Source organism: Peromyscus maniculatus, chromosome 22 (genome assembly GCF_049852395.1).
Source record: "Peromyscus maniculatus bairdii isolate BWxNUB_F1_BW_parent chromosome 22, HU_Pman_BW_mat_3.1, whole genome shotgun sequence".
NCBI lineage: Eukaryota > Metazoa > Chordata > Mammalia > Rodentia > Cricetidae > Peromyscus > Peromyscus maniculatus.
In genome coordinates this window covers 2159410-2175880 of record NC_134873.1, presented here as the reverse complement: position 1 = coordinate 2175880, position 16471 = coordinate 2159410, and the positions used below count along the sequence as shown (strand labels likewise).

At 43.3% G+C, this 16471-nt stretch overlaps 1 protein-coding gene across 1 annotated transcript in view; it reads left to right on the top strand.

Moving 5' to 3' along the window:
• LOC102926914 (uncharacterized) overlaps window positions 1-16471 on the top strand; it is a 150581-nt gene that overhangs the window by 114698 nt on the left and 19412 nt on the right. The gene's annotated exons all lie outside the window — the stretch shown is intronic.

Here is a 16471-nt window from a genome sequence, read left to right as displayed (position 1 = left end):
CTAAGAGTTTATGTACAAGCTGAACATTCCAGAAGCATTTCTGTCCATGACTTTTATGTTATACATTTGTTCCTGCACAGCTTTCAGCTACGGCTACCCCTAAATGTCCCTGCTTTTACATTATGGTCATGTTCAGAATTGGACCTCTTAACAGAGCATCCTTAGGTGTAGGCAGACCTCCACATAACAGTAGTGCTTACAAACAGCACCTCCATTTCCATGCATGTTTGACTGTCCTTTTCACTATTATTCACTTGTCAATGGTTTGAGGGAAGGAGACATTTGTGAGTTTGAGGTCAAATGGAGCTACAGAGTGAGCTTCATGCCAGCTGGGGCTCCAGAGTGAGAGCCTTCCTCAAAACAAAACAAAAAAACAACCCCCCAAAACAGGTAAACAAACAAAAACCCTTAAAAAAGCTGGGTGGTGGTGGCTCAAGCCTTCAATCCCCACACTCAGTAGGCAGAGCAGGTTGATCTCTGTGAGGTCAAGATCAGCCAGTTCTACAGAGCAAGTTCAACATTGGCTACACAAAGAGACCCTGTCTCAAAAAGAAAAAAAAAACCTTAATTAAATAGAGATGTTTACTTTTTTACAATTTTTTGATTCATGGACTCTCTAAGTACCTGCCTGACATAGGTGCTGGGTTGACCTGAGTCCCCTGTGACAGCAGAGTTTTAGGAGCTGTGCCATCTCTTCCCCCAAATCCAAGTACTAAATCTCTGCGGTTTTAAATCGGCAGGTTCACTTTTTCAAACATTTAAAAGTCGACACTTTATCAACACAAAGCATTCAAATAATTATGAGGATCATCTCTAGGAGAAAAATAAATTCACCTGACACACTAGTGATCTTCAAGAACTACATTCAAGAGACTCGTCTCCCTAGAACGAAGAGTTCCTATTTGTCACCTCAATTCCTTACATGTTTAATTTTATTTTTGAGCCCAGGTCTTTCTGAGTGGTCCTATCTGGCCTACAAGTCACAGACCCATTTGCCTCTGCCCCACAAGGTTTAGGATTAAGGCACATGTCACCATACAAGGCCATATTTATGCTCTTTACATAACATCTACACAATATATCACAAGCTGAGTGGTGAATAAGAAAAAAAATGCCTTATAGATCTCAAATATATATACCGTGTTCATAGTATGTTTCTTTTTAACATTGTTTGAACCTTTCTCTCCTTGTTTCAATTTCTTTATTGAGGTTTGTTTATGTGTGTTTTGTGCATGTCTGAATGTATGTACCTGCATGACTAGTTCTCCCAGAGGACATAAGAGGAGTCAGATCCCTTTCAGTCACAGTTATAGGCATGTGAGACAACCATGCTGTGTGTTGGGAACCAGGCTCAGGTCCTCTGCAAGAGCAGCACAGTCTGGACAGCTGAGTCTTCTCTGCAGGCACTGCAGGTTTCTGAAGCTGGTGAGCCAGTACCCTTCGAAGGTGGTTTTATTTAATTTCCTTTTCTAGCAATAAAAAACATGGCAGCCAAAGAGCACTCACTCAATGAACCCTCAAAAAAGAGCAAAAGTCTATATAAAATTCTTAGTCATGGTCATCATGGCAGTCTTCATGTTCACAAGTAAGATGGTGTAAATAAACAATAAGCTTATGCTTTGAAATCGTCAGATGTTCAGTGTGCTGGATTGTGAAGATACTTGACCCCAGCAGGGTCATCTTGGAAGGGAAAGACATCTTCAGTCACCCATCACCTACGCTTTCAGTCTCTTTAGCAATTGTTTATAAGATGTGACAATATACCACATGCACCTCTAATCCATCCAGGGGCTGTCACTGACTGGCCAACCCCTTCTGTAATCAGCATTAGCAAGTGACTCCACCTGCTATTTTCCAAGTTCAGGTACAAATGAGTAGCCCTGGGAAAGGACATTACCTGAGCTAGAAATCATATGGTGAGCCAGACTGAACATGCCAGTCAAATGTTCATGTGGCTTTAAAGAACCCTCAGCGGAAGGCCTGCAGGCAGGACACAGGATAAAATTCCTCCACAGAGCAGTGGAGCACAGCAGTAAAGCAGCTGGACAGGGATTCTTCATGCCATTGCCACTGCTGCTGGCTGCTGCTTCAGCACCGTCACAGATGCCAGACAGGGTGTCAAAAAGTGGACAGTGGACGGTGTGTGTGTGTGTGTGTGCGTGTGTGTGTGTGTGTGTGTGTGTGCGCGCGCGCGCGCGCGCGCGTGTGTGTGTGTGTGTGTGTGTGTGCGTGCGTGCGTGCGTGCGTGTGTGTGTGTGTGCGTGCGTGTGCGTGCGTGCGTGTGTGTGTGTGTGTGTGTGTGTGTGTGTGTGTGTGTGCAAAGGCCAGGGTGCCATAGTCCCAAGTGGACTTCAGGACAAAGACTGACACTAATGGTCCCAAAGCTGGGGTGGCAGAGCCTGCACATGCTTTGCTATTTGCTCTTTTGAAATAGGGTCTCTCCTTTAACCCAGGACTGCCTAAAACTCACAGTGATCCTCCTGCCACAGTGTGCTCAGTACAGAGGACAGTTGTGTGCCACACCTAGCTTCTGTTATTTCATTAGTAAATGTGCAGAATTAATAGAAGTTAGGCATGGGGGTGTAGGCCTTTAATCTTAGCAGAGGCAAACTGATCTTTATGATCTTGAGGCTAGTCAGGTCTGCATAGTGAGTTCAAGACCAGGAAGGGCTGCAGAGTGAGACCTTGAAGAAGAAAATGAAATAATAGGAGCAAGATGAAAAATAAGTATTTTTAATGTGACTCACTTATTTTTCCTAATGATGCAGAAGTGAGAGGGGAAAAAAGTGTCGACTCCTATGTCAAGTGTGTAGCAAAATATGTATATTTAGACATCAGAATATTGAGACTGTCCAGTAAATATGGGGTGATTAAGTAAAAATATTTTGACTCCATAGGGTTTAGTTCACTAAATTCTGTATTTATTTACATTGATGGGCCTTTTCTTTTCTTTTTTTTTTTTTGTTTTTTTCGAGACAGGGTTTCTCTGTGTAGCTTTGCGCCTTTCCTGGAACTCACTTGGTAGCCCAGGCTGGCCTCGAACTCACAGAGATCCGCCTGGCTCTGCCTCCCGAGTGCTGGGATTAAAGGCGGGCGCCACCACCGTCCGGCTTTTTTTTTTTTTTTTTTTTTTTTTTTTTTTTGGTTGATGGGCCTTTTCTACAATTGTTTAAGAGACCATAGATCTGGTACAAATTTTTTAATCAAACTTTCTACAAAAATGAAAATCATATCATGTTTTCCACTGCTGGCCTGAGGTATTGCTTAGCCAAGAAAAATGGCAGTTTTCTTTGTTCTTTCCCAGATGACTCAGAGGTTAAGAGCCCTGGCTGCTCTTCCAAAGGTCCTGAGTTCAATCCCAGCTGTAATGAGATCTGGTGCCATCTACTGGCCTGCAGGGATACATGCAGGGATACATACAGAACACTATACATAATAAACTAAATAAATCTAAAAAAAAGAAAAAAGAAAAAGAAAAGAGTCCTCCTGAGTGCAGGAATAGTTCAGAGAAGTCTTTGCAGTCCAGCCCCAAGTTCTGCTGCATGCCAGTCTCTGCAGCTTTCCGGGATATCTGTGCTTGGGGTGGAAGCCAGGGATGGGAAACAATGTGCTGGGTGTCTCTTCACAACACTCTGTCCCTAAGGGAGCTGTTCCTGTCACTCAGGCATTCCTAGCCAATCAGGGCCTCCAGATGGACTACCAGTCAGAATAGGGTGGGCACTTCCGGTCCGCCATGCTGCAGGCTCGGCGGCTCCGCGACTGAGGGAGACTCTCTTGTTCCGTGTGCTGCGCTGTGACCGGCTGACGGGAGCTGTGAGGAGAGCGGGGCGAGCTCGGAATCCACCATGGTGAGCGAGGGGCCGCCCTCCCCATGGGGAGGAGCCTTGGGAGCCGGGGTGGGGCCCGGGGCTGTGGGAACCGGCGGACGCGGCGGCCCGTGAGGTCCCTGAGGTCCCCGCTGTCCCCGGAACTCCGGTGTCCTGTGGCCTCTGAATGACTTACAGCCGGGCCGCGGCTGCGCAGAACATGGTGGGGTACAGTGTGAGGATTTGTCAATATTGCAGACGTCACCGTGCAGTGCACACATGAGCAGTTTTCATCGTCGTCTATGGAAGGCAGATTGGCTAACTCTCTAAGCATTAGTTTCTCTGGTGTCTTCTAGAAGTTCTGCACTTGGCACTGAACATTCAGGTGTAGATCCGTCTGTAGTTAATTCTGTGCATGGCGTAAAGTCTGTGTCATTAACACATTTGCATGTAGATGCCAGGGTGGTCCAGTCTCGAGTATTAGTAAGGCCAGACTTACAGGGTTTCCTGGCCTCGTGTGTCACAATTGACTCTATATTATTAATTATGTCTTTATTTCTAAATTTCCTCTTATGTTCTATTGAACTTTTTATTCTTTCCCAGACATTCCAGTCTTTATTGCAGTTGTATGAAAAGTTTTTAAGTCAGATGATGTCACTGTGTGTATGCTATTCACTCCATCTTGTGTTGATAATTTTTTAAATTGTTAGACATCTTATTGGACGTTTGTTGTATCTATAGCACAAATTCTGTATTGAAATAATGTTGAGACTTCCTGTCCACAGTCGTGGAATTTCTTTCCTTTGTTCCAGTCCCTTGATTCTTTCAACTGTGAAGTTAATAGCTTTGGTTACAGATATTTGTTACATTTCTTTTGTATTTCTGGTTGTTTAATCCATGGTGACACATGAAAGATATGAGGGCATGTGTTTTTTATTTACCAAGTTTATTTATTTCATGTATATTAGTGTTTTCCTAGAATGGATGGATATTCATCACCTATGTGTTTGGTGCCCACAGAAGAAAGCAGGGGGCAACAGCATCTACTGATGATTGTGTGCCACCAGGTTAGTACTGGGAACCAAACCCAGGACTTCTGCAAGAGCAACAAGTGTCTTAACTGCTGAGCCATCTCTCCAGTCCTAAACATGACAGATTTTCAAAACTTTATGTGTGTATGTGCACAAGTACATGCTGAAAAGCCAGTGTTAAGAGAGTTGAGGTTTGCTTAACAATCTGTCTTTGGGGGCTGACAGATGACTCAGGAGGTATGCTGGTTAGGTTTGGTCAGCTTGACACAAGCTAGAGTCAGACTGGTCTGTAGGCAAATATATAGGGTATTTACTTGATTAGTGATTGATGTAGTAGGGCCCAACCCACTGTGGTTGGTGCCACCCTGGGCAGGTGGTCCTGAGTTCTGTAAGGGTCAAACTGAGCAAGCCATGCTAGCAGGAGGGCAGTGAGCAGCATTGCTCCAGGTTGACAGCATATGTGGAATGCATAGGCCTATGGTGTATCTGAGTTAGCAAATCTGTTCGTGGCCAGCTCCTCTTTGTGTGTTAGGGAGAGCTGGAGGCTTGTAATTACTGAAGAGAATGTTCTTTGTTAAGGTCTAATAGTGTGCTCTAAGGTTGTCTGGATCCCAGTGTGTAGCCCCACAATCCATTGACATTACTGTCCCCCTAAATCCACTCCTCAATTCTTGGATTAAAGGTTTTTGGCACCTCACAGTGCTAAATCTACCCATTTGAGTCACAGAGTGGGCTGTCCATTTCAGTAACAGGAAACTTGTTTGTTTTTGGAGCATGGTCTGGTCTCCACTGAGGCCAGAATAGAGGGAATAGTTTATTGTATACATCACAGGGGAAACAGACTAGGCAATGGCTTGGTTACAAATTGTTTAATATTAAGACAGTGAGCTGCAGGGGTTTCAGAAGAAGAATCTGATGGGACAGAGCGAGTGCCTTTCTGTGTATTTCCCAGTCTGTTAATTCATACTATGTGAATGAAGGAAAACCAAATTGGTGTGTGTACAGTTTGTGGATGTTACTTTGAGCCACTGAAATTTACAATTGGGCAATTCTCGTGTTGATAAGTGCAATCCTGGTTGTCTCACTTCAGTCAGGTGAGAACTGAGACACAGGGCATCTGGCTGTGGCTTGTGTGTCAGCATACAGCAGTCAGCAGCCAACATTTTACACCGAGAAGATCATACAGTCAGTTATTTATGGCATTCCCTCTACCAGGACAGGACCTACTCTTTCTCAGTCAGTATAGGTAGGTGTTTTTAAAGTTTATTTTTACCTCTTTTAAACACTGGTTGTTGGAATCTGTGTTAGTGTCCATTGCTGTAAAGAGACACCATGACCATGGTAACTTTTATAAAGGAAAGCATTTAATTGGGGCTTGCTTACATTTTCAGAGGTTTAATTCATTGTCATAATGGTGAGGGACATGGTGGCATGCAGGCAGACATGGTCCTGAAGAAGCGCTTGAGAGTTCTACATTTGGATCTGCAGGCAGCAAGAAGAGAGAAGGCCACTGGGCCAGGTTTGGGCCCTTGAAACCTCAGAGCCCACCTGCAATGACACACTTCCTCCAACAAGACCACACCACCTAATCCCTCTCAAACAGTGCCACTCCCTGATGACTAAGTACTTAGGGCATATGGGGCCATTCTCATTCAAACACAACAGTGTCACTTCTGTTCTCCAGTGATTTCCAGTTACTAAGAACTTTATTCGTGATGGTGGCGGCACATGCCTTTAGTCCCAGCACTCCGGAGGCAGTGGCAGGTGGATCTTTGAGTTTGAAGCCATTCTGGTTTTTTTTTTTTTTTGGTTTTTCGAGACAGGGTTTCTCTGTGTAGCTTTGCGCCTTTCCTGGAACTCACTTGGTAGCCCAGGCTGGCCTCGAACTCGCAGAGATCCGCCTGGCTCTGCCTCCCGAGTGCTGGGATTAAAGGTGTGCGCCACCAACGCCCGGCTCCATTCTGGTTTAAGAGTGAGTTCTAGGACAGCCAGGGATACACTGAGAAACCCTGTCTCAAACATCCCAGAAAAAGAACAGACTTGATTTGATGTTTCTCAAGTGGTTATTCATGTATTTATTTTGAGAGCAATGTGCCATGTAGCCCAGGCTTGCCTGATACTATGTCCTTGAGAATTGCCTTGGACATCTAAACCTGCCCCTGCCACCCAGTGCTGAGAATGCAGATATGCAGGTCAGAAGGGAAAAGACAAGGGAATGAGTGTCCTCACGGAGCCCAGGCTTTTATTAGGGATTTCGGATGCAGAGGAAGCAGTGTAGGAATCTGCGTCCATTGCCTACCTGCAGGCTGGTGTAGCATGAATCTTAAAGAGTCTTATTAATAAGAACAAACCTGGGGCCAGTTATTGGGGTGAATGCTGGAAGGTCAGAGAGACAGAACAGGCCACAGCTACCTCACCTTGCCACTTCCTCAGCTGGTCCTGTTTCCTCAGACTGGAAGCTTCTGTGTCCTCATCCCAATGGCTGTCAGCTAAACTGCTGCTCGAAAGCCTGAAGCTTAACCAGCTAAAAGCTTAACCAGCCAAATGCTTCTAGTTTCTGGTCCTCACACCTTATATACCTTTCTGCCTTCTACCACCACTCCCTGGGATTAAAGGCGTGAGTCACCATGCTTGGCTGTATCCTTGAACAGATGGATTTCTGCCTCTGGAATGCTAGGATTAAAGGTGTGTGCTACCACTGCCTATCCTAAGTATCTAGTGGCTTATCTGACCCCAGATAAGTTTATTAGGGTACACAATATTTTGGGGAACACAATACCACCACATTTCCCCTTTTTTGTCTAAAATTAAAAAAGCTTATAACTATTACAAGAAAAACTATCCAAAAAGTATATGCAATATATGCAGTCAAGAATTACATTAACAATGTCTACCCCATTAACATTTGACAGATTCAGACAAAAAATCTATTATATATATTAATGTCTAGTCCAGTAACATTTGTAACATTTGATAAACTCAGATAAAAATTTTATTACTTATCCTATTTAAAACAAGTAATTCCTTTTTAAAAGTATTTTTCTTTTCATAATAGAGTCAGTAATCTACCTTTTGTCATTTTTATATCTTCCTCTTTTTCTTTTTAATGTAGATTCAGTGATCTACCCATTTATCCTTTATTTCTTTATCTTTTTTCTGAGTAGATTCGATTTACTTCATATATATATTCTCTTTTTTTTTCTTTCTTTCTTTTTTTTTTTTTAACAAAACCTCTGAATCTAATCTCCTCGTTCAGCTTTTTTGCTGACCATTAACAATTAACAACTTGTAGCCAACCATCATAAACAATGACAATATCCAAAACTCATTAAACGACCAAAAACCTCCCATCCCACCTCTTGGGAATGTGGGTGTTATTTTCTTAAAATTACTTCCTCTTTCTAGGGGTGAAGACATCTTTAGGGGATCCTGAAAAGAAAATTTTTGGGTTAATTGTCAAGTCCTGCATCATTTGTCCAGTCTCTGCATAATAGGAAAGTTCAGGGCTTGTCACAAGTCCTTGTTAGAGTAGTCTGTCAGGCTGGATCATCTCAGCTAGTCATCTCAAAATTGTTCTGACCAGTTTGTAGTCCAAAGCCGATCTTTCCTTGGTGTTAATCAGCTTAATGGCTTTACCATAGTCCATGTAGAATCATCTTTGGGGAGTCCTGTCTTCCTTTTGAAGATTTCAAAGTCGCTGTGCCTCCTCTGTGGTTTGGAGTAATCACAGTCTGATAAATGTCTGTCTTTTGGAACCACGAGTGTTCTTCCCTAGTAGAGAAAATCTTCACAGCAATTTCTCCCCACCATTTGTCTTGCTAAAGTTTTCCAAACTGACCTTTGTGGATGCTTTCTTGTAACACAATGGTCCTGGCAATTCTTCTCTGAACAAGCAGCAGTAAACCCTTTGTCCCAGGTAGCAGCATCACTGCAGTCACCAACATGATGAGAAGGAGCCAGCAATAGTTCCACGACCACTGTTTTTGGCCAGGTCCCAGGACTGAAACTTCTCCCTAGCAAGCCTCCTAGGCTGGCCTCAAATTCGGGATCCTCTTGCCTCTGCCTCCTGCAGTAAATCCAACCAATGTGCCACCACAACTGGCAATGTGTAGCTTGGCCACAGGGAAGTAGCTTTTTTGTGAATTTGTAACACGAACGTTGGGCGCTGATGTAGTCACAGCAGAGAAAGGGATGGGGTTGAAAGGATTCCTGTTTTGTCTGCAGTTGAAATTGCCAGTGAGCAGTTAGGAAATCAGTTTTAGGTGATTGATAAATGTCCTGATCAATGTTTATTTGGGTTCCACAGACCGGGGCAACCAAGATTTTGGATAAAGAAGTGAATTTCCTTCTAGAAACCAAATTGCCATAATTCCAGTAGTTCAACCAGAACAGAGAGTTGGATTAATTGCTGTGGTCCTGCTTAATTGGGCTGTTATTGTGCTGGCTGCAAATGTACAGCCCAAGAGAAAGGGTTTGGGTGATCCTTGGTGTGCTCCAACATAAATTGTTAGTCCCCTAGCATGGGGCCATAAAGCCTGTTTCAGTGTTCTCAGGTAATTTCTCGGGACTGTAATTCCATCATTTGGACTTTCCCTTCCCTGCTCCCAGCCCCCCATAAATCATTCCTTGCCTTCAAGTTCATGGCCTCCTTTTGCTTTGTTGTTCCTATTTAAATTTGACCTATAGCTTTTTAAAAAACTTATTTAAATAAAAAAAAAACTTTTAAAACTTTATTTATGTGCACTGGCATCAGGGCCCCTGGAACTGGAGTTACAGACAGCTGTGAGCTGCCATGTGGGTGCTGGGAATTGAACCCAGGTCCACTGGAAGAGCAGCCAGTTCTCTCACCAGCTGAGCCATCTCTCCAGCCCCCTGACCTATAGTTTTTAAAAAACACCCTTTTCTTCAAACTCGTTAAGATGCACTCTGTCCTATCTGTGAATGAGAAACTGCAATGGGAAGGAGTCTACCTCTTAGTTTTTGGTTGTGAGCCCAGCCTTTCAAGGCTGAGCCATCTCACCAGCCCACTGTACCTGTTCACTATTGCTTGATTCAACAATACCAAGGCAGGCCCCTAGTACATAGAATTAACTATTGCATCTTTTTCATTAGTGTGGCTTAAGGTGAATCTCCCTGCTTTGTAGGCGTGGTTTCTAGGTGGAGACATTCACCTGCCTCCATTTAATTTTAGACCTTCATGCAGGCCAGAGGTCATGTTCTCTTGACCACAGGGCTTTCTCTATTAGCAGGCCTTAGTTACTACTTTTGACTTTGCTTCTTCCTAAAGCCCCTGGACTCCCTTAGCTCAGACATCAGAGCTCCCACACAGGTTTGAAATCTTTGACCTCTGGTGAGGATGAAACTGCTGAGAGTTCCAGTGACACTTCTGGCTTATTGTCAAGAAAGCAACTGATGCCTTTTGTTTGAGGACTTTTTACCCTCAACGGTTTAGCCAGTTCTTACCTCACCCTCTCTGAAGAAGCAACCATACTGGGATTGGAACAGTTAATCTGGCTTCTTCCAACTGTATTTGGGGTGTGAGGTGACAGTATTGGGGTACCCCACCAGGGATCTTCCCTCAAAGATCCCAACTGTCAGATGTAGAGAGGAAAGGAGGTCCATGGCTGGTGTCTTGAGGGATTAAAATGTCAAAAGTCCATTAGACTGTCCTGATCTGCTCACAAGAGCCCCTTCCATTAGACTCCTGGTTTTCCTTTGGCCTCTCAGGTTATTCTCCAGGGTTAGGATTAGAGTTAGCAATGAACTCACCATAGCTTTCACATCCTTTGAAAGTTCTTGCATGAGCTAAAAGTCAGCATGATGCCCTTCCCATGTGGCTTCTAGATGGGAGAGAAGAGATGTTTACCATCATTTCATGTGTATGTTAAAACAATACTGGCTGGTCTCCCTTGGCTATAGGCAGATGCTTCAATGAGCCAAAGTCTGATGTCTTACATCTGGACAACATCTTTTTATCAAGAAGAAAATATTGGTGATATATATTTGTCTAATTAACATCTCCTGTAGACTTACACTTAATATCTGTGGTGTGTGATCTCTTGGGTTGTTATGAAGTCTTTTAGTCTTTGGTTAAACTTTCCTGCTGAGCGCTGAAGACTGTGCAGGTGGCCAAAGTAATTTTTCTTCTTTTTGTCAAGGACAGTTGTGCAACTGATCTCACGTGGGCTTGAGAAGACCTTCAGGCTCCTGTAGCCCTTTTACCAATTGTCCATCAATGTGAGAATGAGTCAAAGCTTTGCTTGACAAACTTGTTTACTTTGAAACCTGGATTGACCCTCCGTTTGGTAGACTTGACAATGTTTTGAATTCATTGAGTGTGGTTTCCTTGCTCTCCACTTTTATAATCTATCAATCTATTTTATATTTCTCAATATATCTGTGTCATATTATCAATCTAAATAGAGTTTGAACATGAAATGACTCAGACTAAAGTCCCCTTTTAGAGATGGTTTTGTATACATTGGGTTTTGTATACATTTCTTCCTGTGTTAGAAAAAGTGCAGTATAGTTTATCATATGCAATGTGGGATTAAGTACTCATAGTTTAGAGAGAATAGGACACCAAAAACTATTCGGAGAATTTCCACAGAGCTACACCTGGTTTGACTCCAGATTATTAGCACCTAGATTTAATCTGCCTTTTGTGATTGCTACCTTTTGTTTCTCAGTATCTTCTATGTGAATCTTCTCTGAGAATCTTTCTGAAGGTGCAAAGCCTATGCAAATTTGGTTGAAGAACCTGGAATACCACAGGCATTTTTTGGCTGAGAATTTGCATTTGGCATTGTCCCTTTGGGAAGCTTACATGAAAGGTATCAGGATGTGAAGATTAACTTGCTAAAAGGTGTAAATTGGAGGGCAGTTTGGTAATCTACAGTGGTTCAGTCTGGAGACAAGACTCCCCCTCACCCTCCCGCAGATGGAAAAGGCCACAGTCATCCTTGAGGTGCCTCTGTCTATTGATTTTAGGGACCTTCTTGTACACCCACACCTGATATACAACAGAAAACATCTAAAATAACTGAGAAAAGCAATATTAGAATGTTCTTTTTTCATAGCTTGTTTATTTCAAAGCAAACAGAATTAAAGTAAAAACATGGTTTCCCAGGGCATGCTTGGGGAGATACAAGAATGGACATCAAAGTGAACCAGAAGAGTCCCAAGTGTCTTTGGGGAAAAAAAAGGTATGGATGTTCCAAGATGAGAACATGTTGGGAGAATGAGGTAAGGCCTTAAGACCCAGGGTAGCCTGTGTCTGCAGCCTCTAGCTGTCCTAGCTGCTCACTGACAGCTGCTTGTCTAGTGTTGGGGTGCATCATGGAGAGCAGGTCAGTTGAAGAAAGAAGGCACTCCCAAGATCAAATTTTAAGGCCTATGTGGCTGCAGGAAGGTCCAGTCTCTTCTACTAGATTGAACCCCACACAGTCATACAAAGGTATATTTATTGAAAGTTACACAAAGTAGTTCCTCATAACAAGGTTCCTAATGTAATTTACATTTCTTACTGAAGGAGAGTATTCCATGCCCCCATGACTCTAGTCCTTTATTATGTATCATGTGCAATACACAAGCCAAGAGCTTCAGGTGTGCCTGATGTCTTGTGACCAAAGTTATGGGATGGCTGCAAAGCCCTTTCAGCAAAACAATCACTATTTTCTACAAGGATTCTTCAAGGTCATAGGATTAAATGAAGCTGTGGTATCTGCAAGGCGTTCCATAACATCCATTCCAGATACATCAGGTAACTTAACTGAAAAGGTTTCCTTAATTTCTTGTTGTAAATTATAAGACACTTGAGAACCATTAGTGTGACTCAACAAATGCAATTTAACTTTTCCCAATCATACTTGCTTTCATTAAACTTTAAAGGTGTAATATAATAAGTTGTAACATTTTAATCACATTTTAATGTGATTTGTTCCTTTAAAGTCTCTAACTGATGTTCTAAAAGTAATACAGCTTGCCTCAAGTCAGCCATTTCCTTTTTTTAATTAAAAAATTTTATTTTTATTTAAATTTTTTTTTTATTTTACATACCAACCACAATTCCCCCTTCCTTCCCTTTTCCTAGTCCCCCTCCCCTCCCCTCCCCTCCACCCTACCTCCCATCTACTCCTCATAGGGGGTAAGGCCTCCCTTGGGTAGTCAACACAGGCTGACATACCAAGAGTGGGCAGGACCAAGCCCCTCCCCCTGGATCCTGGCTGAGCAGGGCATCCCACCATAGGGAATGGGCTCTAAAAGCCCAGTTCATGTACCCAGGATAAGCCTGGTCCCTCTACCAGGGGCCCCACAAACAGATCAAACCACACAACTGTCACCCACATTCAGAGGGTCTAGATCAGTCACATGCAGCCTCCCCAGCTGTCAGTCCATGAGCTCCCACTAGCTTGGATCAGCTGTCTTTGTGGGTTTCCCCTTCATGGTCTTGACCCCTCCTTGCTGAATATAGTCTGTTCTCCCTCTCTTCAACTGGACTCCAGGAGCTTGGCCCAGTGCTTGGCTGTGGGTCTCTGCATCTGCTTCCATCAGTCACTGGATGTAGGTTTTATGATGATAATTAGGGTAGTCACCAGTCTGACTACAGGGGAAAGCTAGTTCAGACACCCTCTCCACTATTGCTAGGAGTCTTAGCTGGGGTCATCCTTGTGGGTACCTGAGGATTTCCCTAGCACCAGATTCCTCTTTAACCCCATCATAGCTCCCTCTGTCAAGATATCTCTTTGATTGCTCTTCCTCTTAGTCTCTCTCCCAACTTGGCCTTTTTTTCCCTTTTTCTTTTATTTATTATTAATTTTTCCATTCATTTTACATATCAACCACAGATCCCCTTCTCCGCCCTCCCTACCCTCCCCCAGCCTTCCGCCCCAACCCCTCCCCCAATCCTACCCTTTCCAAGGCAAGGCTTTGCATGGGGAGTCAGCAGAGCCTGGTACATTCAGTTGAGGTGGGTTAAGCCCCTCCCCCTGCACCAAGACTGTGTAAGGTGTCCCACCTTAGGCACTGGGCTCCAAAAAGCCTGCTCATGCACCAGGGATGGATCCTGATCCTACAGCCAGGGGGGGCCTCTTAAACAGTTCAAGCTATGCAGAGTGCTTAGTCCAGTCCCATGGGGGCTCCATAGCTGTTGGTCCACAGTTCATGAGTTCCTACTAGTTTGATTTGGTTGTCTCTGTAGATTTCCCCATCATGATCTTGATGCCCCTTGCTCATAGAATCCCTCTTCTCGTTCATCGACTAGACTACTGGAGCTCAGCCTGGTGCTTGGCTGTGGATCTCTGCATTTCCTTCTATTAGTTACTGGGTGAAGGTGCTATGATGGCAAGTATTCACTAATATGATTACCAGAGTAGGCCAGGTCAGGCACCCTCTGCACTATTGGTAGCAGTCTAAGGTGGGCTCATCCTTGTGGATTCCTGGGAACTTCCTTAGCACCCTGTTTCTCCCTATTCCCATGCTGCCTCCATCTATCATGGTATCTCTTTCTTTGCTCTCCCACTCTGTCCCTGTTCCAGCTTGAACATCACATTCCCTAATATTCTCATCCCCCATCCCTTACTCTCTAATTGGCTCCTTTCACCCCCAGTCTGCTCATGGAGATTTCATCTATTTCCCCTTCCCAGGGCAATCCATTCATCCCTCTTAGGGTCCTCCTTGTTAGCTAGCTTCTCTGGAGCTGTGGGTTGTAGTCTGATTATCCTTTGCTTTACATCTAGTATCCACTTATGAGTGAGAATATACCATGTTTGTCCTTCTGAGTGTGGGTTACCTCACTCTGGATGATATTTTCTAATTCCATCCATTTGCCTACAAATTTCATGATGTCATTGTTTTTTACTGATGAATAGTACTCCAGTGTGTGTGTGTGTGTGTGTGTGTGTGTGTGTGTGTGCGCGCGTGTGCGTGTGCGTGTGTGTATTCTTCATTCATTCTTTGTTTGAGGGGCATCTGGGTTATTTCCAGGTTCTGATTATTACAAATAATGCTGCTATGAACATAGCTGAGCATGTGTCCTTGTGGTATGATTGAGCATTCCTTGAGTATATGCCCAAGAGTGCTGTAATTGGGTCTTGAGGTAGATTGATTCCCAATTTTCTCAGAAACCACCATACTGATTTCCAAAGTGGCTGTACAAGTTTGCACTCCCACCAATAGTGAAGGAATGTTCCCCTTGCTCCACATCCTCTTCAACATAAGCTGTCATCAGTGTTCATGATCATAGCCATTCTGATAGTCGTTTTGATTTGCATTTCCCTGATGACTAAGGATGTTGCCAACTTGTCCTTCTTGATCCCTCATGTCCCCATCTCCCTCCCCTCCCCTCTACTCCTCTCCTAGTTTACCCAGGAGGATTTAGCCATTTCCCCTTCCTGGAGTGATCCATGTGTGACCCTCTTAGGGTCCTCCTCTTTACGTAGCTTCTCTGAGGTTGTGGATTATAGCCTGGTTATCCTTTGCTTTGCATCTAATATCCACTTATGAGTGAGTACATACCATGTTTGCCTTTCTGGGTCTGGGTTACCTCCCTCAGGATGATTTTTTTCTAGTTCCATTCATTTGCCTGCAAATCTCATGATGTCATTGTTTTTTTACCACTGTATAAAAATACTCCATTGTGTAAACGTACCACATTTTTTACAAAAAAATCTGTTCTTTGGTTGAGGGGCATTTAGGTTGTTTCTAGGTTCTGGATAATGCTGCTATGAACATAGTTGAGCAAATGTCCTTGTGGTATGGTTGAACATCTTTTGGGCATGTGCCCAAGAGTGGTATAGCTGGGTCTTGAGGAAGATTGATTCCCAGTTTTCTCAGAAACTGCCATACTGATTTCCAAAGTGGCTGTATAAGTTTACACTACCACCAACAGTGGAGGAGTGTTGTCCTTACTCTACATACTCTCAAACATAAGCTGTCATCAGTGTTTTTGATCTTAGCCATTCTGACAGGTGTCAGATGGTATCTCAGAGTCATTTTGATTTGCATTTCCCTGATGACTAAGGATGTTGAGCAATTCCTTAAATATTTTTCAGCCATTTGAGATTCTTCTGTTGAGAATTCTCTATTTAACTCTGTAGCCCATTTTTTAATTGGATTGTTTGTTATTTTGATGTCTAGTTTCTTGAGTTCTTTATATATTTTGGAGATTATCCGTCTGTCTGTTGTGGGGTTTGTGAAGATCTTTCCCCATTCTGTAGGCTAACATTTTGTTTTATTACTGTGTCTTTTGCCTTACAGAAGCTTCTCAGTTTCAGGAGGTCCCATTTATTAATTGTTGCTCTTAGTGTCTGTGCTACTGGTGTTATATTTAGGAAGTGGGCTCCTGTGCCAGTGTGTTCAAGACTACTTCCTACTTTCTCTTCTGTCAGGTTCAGTGTAACTGGATTTATGTTGAGATCTTTGATCCACTTGGATTTGAGTTTTGTGCATGGCCATGCAAATGGATTTATTTGCAATCTTCTACATGTCGACATCCAGTTATGCCAGCACCATTTGTTGAAGATGCTTTCTTTTTTTCATTGTACAATTTTAGCTTCTTTCTCAAAAATTAGGTGTTCATAGGTATGTGGATTAATGTCAGGGTCTTCAGTTCGATTCCATTGGTTCACATGTCGG